This window comes from Myotis daubentonii, chromosome 11 (assembly GCF_963259705.1).
Source record: "Myotis daubentonii chromosome 11, mMyoDau2.1, whole genome shotgun sequence".
Taxonomy (NCBI): Eukaryota; Metazoa; Chordata; class Mammalia; order Chiroptera; family Vespertilionidae; genus Myotis; species Myotis daubentonii.
In genome coordinates this window covers 65912153-65920901 of record NC_081850.1, presented here as the reverse complement: position 1 = coordinate 65920901, position 8749 = coordinate 65912153, and the positions used below count along the sequence as shown (strand labels likewise).

The 8749-nt window shown below is 46.1% G+C and overlaps 1 pseudogene; it reads right to left on the bottom strand.

Annotated features, from left to right (window-relative positions):
- Nucleotides 1-938: 938 nt before the first annotated feature.
- On the bottom strand, nt 939-2130 carry LOC132212295 (ADP-ribosylation factor 1-like; annotated as a pseudogene).
- Between the last annotated feature and the right edge of the window lie 6619 nt (nt 2131-8749).

Genomic DNA, 8749 nt, shown 5'->3' with positions numbered 1-8749 from the left:
CACCCCTCCAATCTGGGACCCCTTGAGGGATGTCCGACTGCCCAGTGGGATCGGGCCTAAACGGGCAGTTGGACATCTCTCTCATAATCCAGGACTGCTGGCTCCCAACCACTTGCCTGCCTGCCTGCCTGATTGCCCCTAACTGCTTCTGCCTGCCAGCCTGACCATCACCTAACCCTTCCCCCGCCAGCCTTATCAATGCCTAACTGCTCCCCTGCCAACCCTTTTGCCCCTAACTGCCCTCCTCTGCCATCCTGGTCGTCCCCTACTGCCCTCCCCTGAAGGCCTGGTTGCCCCCAACTGCCCTCCCCTGCAGGACAGGTCACCCCTAACTGTCCTCCCCTGCAGGCCTGGTCACCCCCAACTGCCTTCGTCTGCTGGCCGGTCACCCCTAACTTCCCTCCCTTGCCAGCCTGGTTGCCCCTAACTTCCCTCTCCTGCCAGCCCAATTGCCCCTAACTGTCCTCCCCTGTTGGCCTGGTCACCCCTAACTGCCCTCCCTTAAAGGCCTGGTCGCCTCCAACTGCCCTCCTGTACCAGCCCAGTCACCCCTAACTGCCCTCCCCTGCCAGCTTGGTCCCCCCCAACTGCCCTCCCCCACCAGCCATCTTTTGGTGGCCATCTTGTGTCCACATGGGGGTGGCCATCTTTGACACATGGGGGTGGTCATATTGTGTATTGGAGTGATGGCCAATTTGTATATTACCTCTTTATTATATAGGATATGCAAAATACCATGCATACCTGTTACACAATCATAAATGTGGTTTGTCTCCATCTGTTATGAGATGTCTGATTTTTTGCTTATGCAGTTTTAAAAATTTTATACTATAGAAGAATCACTTATTTAGCATCATGATCTGCTCCTGGTGATCTTTCTTTCTTTTTTTTTGAACTTATTTTTATATCCTGGCTTAAAGCTGATTGTGCTGAGCAAGACAAAGTCAATCAGGGACTGTAAGTGTCCATGCAGAATGTATTTTGGCTGGTTCTGCCCACTGCACGCTCCAGATGACAGACAGACCACAGGCAGACTGGACTCAAACCATTACTGCAGAACCCACACTAAGCACATTTCTCCCTTCTCTGTGTTCAAGTGACTCCTTACCTTGTATTTATACTATAAAAAATGCACTGAGATTGTATTAAAAACCAACCACCAAAATGGATCTCCACACAGATTTAAAGTCCAGAGGAGGAGCATTGCTGATCTCACAGCAACTCCTAGAGGCCCCGCCCCAGGTGCCTAAAATCCCTTCTCAGTACTAAACAGTGGGTTGATTCTGTTATTTTTATTTTTTACAATAAGAAAAACTGAGTAATATTGCTTAGGAGTACAGAAACTGCCTCATTGGAAACAAGAACTATTTACATTAAATACAAACCCAGTTTCAGGCTGTGTCTGCACATGTACAGCATGATGAAGCACACTGGGACCAACCATGGAGACAGCTTCTGGCACTCACACCACAGGGGCACATCTGCCACATGAGAGGAAAGCAGGGTGAAGGAGGGAGTGAGGGGGAAGAGAGGAGTTCGGCTCACTTCTGGTTTCGGAGCTGATTGGACAGCCATTCCAGTCCCTCATAGAGCCCGTCCCCACTGGTGGCACAGGTATCCTCAATGGGCTGGTTCCTGTGGAGCAGAGTGGAGGCCCAGCTTGTCCGTGATCTCAGCGGCATTCATGACATTGGGGAGGTCCTGCTTGTTGAGCAGCACAGCATCCCTGAGCTCATCCTCTGCTAGCATCCACATAAGCTTCTCTCAAGCCTCGTACACACGCCCTTGGTCATTGCTGTCAACCACAGAGGTAGTGATGACACAGAGGCCGGATCTTGTCCTGGTCACCCACATCCCACACAGTGAAGCTGGTGTTCTTATACTCCACAGTCTCCACGTTGAATCCAATGATAAGGATGGTGGTCATGATCTCACCCAGCTTCAGTTTGTACAGGATGGTGGTCTTCCCCACAGCGTCCAGCCCACCATGAGAAGGCCCATTTCTTTTTTGCCAAAAAGGCCCTTGAAGAGGTTCACAAAGATATTCCTCATGCTGTAGACTGGAGGGAGAGACACAGGCCAGAGAAACCGTTGGCAGCCGCCGTGCTTCTGTTACTCTGAGCCAGGCTTGGTTTTTGCTCCCACCCATTTTTAACATTTTTATGTTATAGAACACTCACTTAATTAGCAAATTTTTGTGCACCAGGCCTCTAGTTACACTATAAAAATTGGTATGTGCTACAAAGAAAGGCTGCTAGAAAAAGAGACTTTTTAGGAATGCATTTAAGAGCACACCACTAGTTTTATAATTAGGAAGAGTATGTTGTAATGGGTCCCTAGCTTAACACCTAATCTAGTTCTGATATTAATATAAATACTTTATAGGGATTCTAGAGGCCCGGTCATGAAATTCGTGCATGGGTAAGGTCCCTAGGCCTGGCTAGTAATCAGGGCAGATCAAGGCCTTCTGGCTGCCGTCTGGGGCCTACCTTCATTCCACGCTGGCCCTTCATGGTCAGTGCACATCATAGCAAGCAATCAAACTCATGGTCACCTGGTTGAACTCCCGAGGGGACACTTTGCATATTAGCCTTTTATATATATAGACTAGAGGCCCGGTGCACAAAAATTTGTGCACTCGGGGGGAAGGGGGGGTCCCTCAGCCCGGCCTGTGCCCTCTCGCAGTCTGGGACCCCTCGGGAGATAACGACCTGCTGGCTTAGGCCTGCTCCCGGGTGGCAGAGGGCAGGCCCAATCCCTAGGTGCAGCCCCTGGTCGGGCTCAGAGCAGGGCCGATTGGGAGTTGGGGCGCCTTCCCCTGTCATGCACAGAGCAGGTTGGATTGGGAGGTTGCGATGCCACCCTCAGTCACGCTCAGGTTAGGGCCGATTGGGGGGTTGGGGCACCGCCCCCTGTCACACTCAAGGCAGGGTCGATGGGGAGGTTGCAGCACCACCCCGTCACGCACAGAGCAGTGCCAATCAGGGGGTTGGGGCGCTGCCCCCTGTCACGCACACAGCAGGGCTCATCAGGGGGGTTGGGGCTCCGTACCCTGTCATGCACAGAGCAGGGCCTATCAGGGGGTTGGGGAGCTCCCCCCTGTCACTCACAGAGTAGGGCCGATAGGGGAGTTGGGGCACCGTCCCCTGTCACACACAGAGCAGGGCGGATCAGCAGGTTGGGGCGCTGCCCTCTATCACCCACAGAGCAGGGCCAATCAGGGGGTTGGGGCGTCACCACTGTCACACTCAGGGCATGGCCGATGGGGAGGTTATGGCTCTACCCCGTCACACAAAGAGCAGGGCCCATGGGGGGGGGGTGTTGGGGTGCCGCACCCTGTCACACACAGAGCTGCAGGGCCGATCAGGGGGTTTGGGTGCTGCCCCCTGTCACACTGATCCCAGTGTCGGGAGGCCTCGCAGCTCTACTGATCCCGGTGCTGGGAGGCATATTACCCTTTTACTATATAGAATAGAGGCCTGGTGCACAGGTGGGGGCTGGCTGGTTTGCCCTGAAGGGTGTCCTGGATCAGGGTGGGGGTCCCCACTGGGGTGCCTGGTCAGCCTGGGTGAGGGGATGATGGCTGTTTGCAGCTGGTCACACACCCTTCAGGGTGGGGGTCCCCACGGGGGTACCTGGCCAGTCTGGGTGAGGGGCTGAGGGCTGTTTTCAGGCTGGGGGTGACTGAAGCTCCCAACCGCTCCTTTTTTCCTTTTTTTTTTTTTTATTCTGGGCCAGCTTTAGCTTGAGGCTTGGCTCCAGCTCTTAGGCCTCCGCTGCTGAAAGTAGGTTTCTGGCCTTTGCTTACAATGTTGCAATCCTGCTGGCTGAAGTCCGGCGGTATTTGTTACAATGTTTGAAACTGCAGGCTCAGAGGCCTGCAGCTGCAGGCGGGGAATGTTGGTTTCCTCCGTCACTGAGGCAAGCAAGCCTCATGTTAGTTTCAAGCTGCCTAGCTGCCGGCCGCCATCTTGGCTGACAGTTAATTTGCAGATCTCGCTGATTAGCCAATGGGAAGGGTAGTGGTCGTATGCCAATTACCATGTTTCTCTTTTATTAGTGTAGATAGGTATAGATACATATACAGATATAGATAAGATGGAGATATAGATGGAGATATAGATACTAGTATAGTATAGTATACTATAGTACAGTACAGGATAGTATAGTCAAGATTCAGCTTTCATGTGTGCCGGGAGCCGGTCCATCCTTGCTGTTTCAAGGGACCTGGCATATATGGCATACTGTTCTTAATATGTTTGCTCACCTTCTTGGCACTGTGTTTTAACCAAGGTCACCTCTCCGAGAAAGGTTGAATCCCCAGGTAGGGATTTTCCCCTGAAGTTAGGGAGGGAATAAAACCTCTTAACTAAGTGCCAGGCAGATAATTAATCATTTTAACTACGAACAATCATGCTTAAGCTACATAATCTTTACTCCCTGGAATGGAGATAAGAAACGCCCTAACCTTTGTAATAGAGATTGATAGGATTGAATCAACTGGTATAAATACAGATGTAACTAGACAGCAAGACACAGAACTTAGGAGACAGGACTTAGAAGACAGAACCAAGAGAGACAGAACCTAGGCACAGAACCTACACAGAACGTTCTCTAGAGACAGAAGAACTTCGCTGGAGAGAACATGGCAAAAGATCCTGGACAGAAACTCGCCTCAGAACCTAGAGACAGAACCTAGAGAGAGAACATGGCAAAAGATCCTAGACTAAAGAAATTGGCAAGAGAACCTGACTAGAACCTGGTGACTGAAGCTGGCTGAAGAACCTGGACAGAACCTGGCTGGAGAACCTAGCGAGGGAACATGGCTACAGAACCTGGCTGGAGAACCTGGAGAACCTAGCAAGAGAAAATGGACACAGAACCTGGCTGGAGATCCTAAGCAGAACCTCTCTGGAGATCGAGACCAGAACTTGGCTGGAGATCCTGGCTAGGCTGCTGATCAACTGAACGCTGTCTCCGTGTCATTCCTTCTTCGCCGACTCCATCTACGCCTTTGGGAACCCCTGGACCTGCTGGGGTTGGACCCCGGCACATGTGGTTACAGTAGGTCTTTGGGTTACGTCGGAGATCCATTCCTGTGGCCCGACATAATGTGATTTTCACCGTAAGTCAGAACCCACCTACATAAACACCTACGTCACTCACATGGAGCACATACACAGCAGTAATGAAATGAAACACTAAAAAAAATTTTAAAGAAAGATAACACTTCTTGACCTTTACTTGTGGTAAATAAATAAAAAACATAAAGCACATATGTACATACGTCGAAATAACGGCACTTTTTTTCTTTATAAATAAATGGGAGATGGCAACGTAACCACGAAACAACATACGTAGAGTATGATATAACCCACGGACTGTCTGTTGTATTTAAATGGTATTTCTTTTCCATCACTTTAAACTTTTCTTTGTCCTTATGGCTTTCAGGTGTGCATTGTTAAAAATGTAATGCTGGATAATGTTCATTTATGTAAAGCAATAATTATAATATTTCTGGATAATATTGTCTATGCACATGTAATTTAATCATAATACATTTGAATTTATTGTTTCCTCATTATTATATTTGCTATTTGATTCATCTGTTTGACATATATTCCTCTTGTCTTTCTCTGTTTTAAGTAAATATATATATTCAATTCCACTTTCCCTCTATTAACTTAGTAATCATGCATTATTATTATTTTATAATTCTTTTCTCAGCTATATGTAGGCATCACTTTTTACTTTCTATTTAGCTATTTGAGGTATACAATGCAGTGGCATCTAGGGCACATATCACCAATATCTCATTTTATGGCCATTAAAGAAAACGCTATAAAACATCAACGGAGTAATTTTCAATTCGAAAACTGAACAACGATATCTATGAACCAATGTAGAGAAATATTAGACTACTAGAGGCCCGGTGGGGAAATATTAGAATACTAGAGGCCTGGTGAATGAATTCATGCACAGATGGGGTCCCTCGGCCTGACCAGCTATTGGGGCCCATCAGGATTATCTTGCCCAGTCCAGATCGGAGCCAGCAGGGGCAGGGGAGAGGGATCGTGGGAGGTTGGCTGACCGGCCCAATTGGGGCTGATCAGGGCTGGCTGGCTTGGGGGAGAGACCATGGGATGTTGGCTGGCCAGGTCCACTGGAGGTTGGCCGTCCATGGGAGGTTGGCCGTCCATGGGAGGTTGCCTGTGAGAGCGAACTGACTACCAGGGGGCAACTCCTGCATTGAGCGTCTGCCCCCTGGTGCTCAGTGCACGTCATAGCGACTAGTTGACTCATTCCTGGCATAATGGTCGCTTAGGATTTTATAGATATAGATATAGATATAGATATAGATATAGATATAGATATAGATATAGATATAGATATAGCTAAATGAAAAAAAGCAATGTGTAAGAGTATCGCATGCTACTTCTTATATAAAAATGAAGGAGAATAAAATATACATGTGTTTTCCATTTGAGCAGAAAGATGCAGAGGAATAAAAAATTAGAAGCCCTAGTCAGTTTGGCTCAGTTTATAGAGCATTGGTCTGCAGACTGAAGGGTCCCAGGTTCGACTCTGGTCAAGGGCACATGCCTAGGCTGTGGACTCAAAACCCAGTAGGAGGCATGCAGGAGGCAGCCAATCAATGATTCCCTCTCATCTTTGATGTTTCTATCTCTCTCTCTCTCCCTCTCCCTTTATCTCTAAAATGAAGCCAAAAGGTAATTCAAATCCAGAGGAAGGAATATGAAACACTAAAATGTGAACATATAGGTATAGGAATATGTGGTATGTATGTAATTATGCATGTGTGTGTATATACAAATATTATATTTCTACTCTTACACAATTTTATTTTTTCTTTCTGAAGTTCCTTAAAAACCATATGACTTCTTAAAGTAAAATAAAAAATTGTATTATTGGCTTTAAAATAAATAAATAAATAAATAAATAAATAAATAAATAAATAAATACAAACAAACTAATGAAATTGTTAACCTACAGGAGATGGGGTAGAAGAGATGAGAGGATGAGTAGAATTATTTGTGTAGTTTTGATTATGTTGTCTTTTGCAAGTAAAAAATAAATATTAAAAGTGGTTAATAAAGCAAAATTGAATAAAAAAATAAAATGAATCTAATTACATTTCAAATTAACTGCAAAATTTGACTAAAATGAAAAATAAATTAGGTACCCGAAGTATGTATTGAACCCAGTATTTTGTCTATATATCTCAATTAAAAATAAAATACTGAAGTCTGGTGGGTGTGGCTCAGTGGTTGAGCATTGACATATGAACCTGGAAGTCAAGGTTTAATTCCCAGTCAGGGTACATACCTGGGCTGCAGGTTCGATCCCCATTGTGGGGTGTGTAGGAGGCAGCTGGTCAATGATTCTTTCTCATCATTGATATTTCTATCTCTCTCACTCTCGCTTTCTCCCTGAAATCAATAATATGTGTGTGTGTGTGTATATGTGTGTGTGTGTGTGTGTGTGTGTGTGTGTATAAAAGAAAAAATGTTATCTTCATATAATATCAAATTTTTTACAAATGATAACTCTAATTTACAAGGTTAACATGGAGGCTATTTTGTAGAGAACCTGGCATACCACCTTACCTAATGATCAAGGGTAAAAACACTAGATAAGCATTATATAAAGATTCCCAGGTGATTCTAATGTGCAGCCAAGGTTGAGAAACAACACACTAGAGATTTCATGATGGCTGCTGAGAAATTGGAATCTGTGCTCACTTGCTACCAGATTTACAGCTAAATCGCAGGGAAATCAACTTGAAAGACCAATTGAAGGATACTTGACGTGAAAAATTTTAACTAAGGAGTATAGAAGAGGCCACATAGAAACTTGTAAGAAGGGTAAAGACCTCGAAAGAGAGAACTCCGCACACAGGTGGGACTGTGGCTGAGAAGGTGAGGGATATGGCAGTTGTGAAGCTCACTCCCTCTAGGAGCAAGGGGTCTCAACCCCACACAGGGATCCCCAACCCTGGGCAACAGAGTCAGGAAGAGGAGCTCGAGTAGCATCTGGTGGGGGGTATTCTGTCCATCTGGGAGATTTGGACCATATCACCCCAGGGAAATTGAACTCTTATTGTTATCAGACAGGAGTTCACACCAAATTCTGACTGCTAGGGAGGCCACACAGCCATACTCAGGTCATGTGGAGGGGTCTGCTCGCTACACCCAGAAGACAAAGGAGCCATTTATTTTCTTGAAAGCTTTTCTCTCTGAAATCAATAATATATGTATATATGTGTGTATATAAAAGAAAAAAGTTATCTTCATATAATATCAAATTATTTACAAATGATAACTCTTAATCACAAGGTTAACATGGAGGCTTTTCTGTAGAGAACCTGGCAGACCACCTTAGCTCACCGATCAAGAATAAAAACACTAGAGATTTCATGATGGCTGCTGAGAAGTTGGAATCTGTGCTCACTTGCTACCAGTCCCCAACCAGATTTGCAGTTAAATTGCATGGAAATCAACTTGAAAGGCCAATTGAAGGATACTTGATGTGAAAAATTATAACTAAGGAGTATAGAAGAGGCCACATAGAGACTTGTAAGAAGGGTAAAGACCTCGAAAGAGAGAACCCCGCACACAGGTGGGACTGTGGCTGAGAAGGTGAGGGATATGGCAGTTGTGAAGCTCACTCCCTCTAGGAGCAAGGGGTCTCAACCCCACACAGAGATCCCCAACCCTGGGCAACAGAG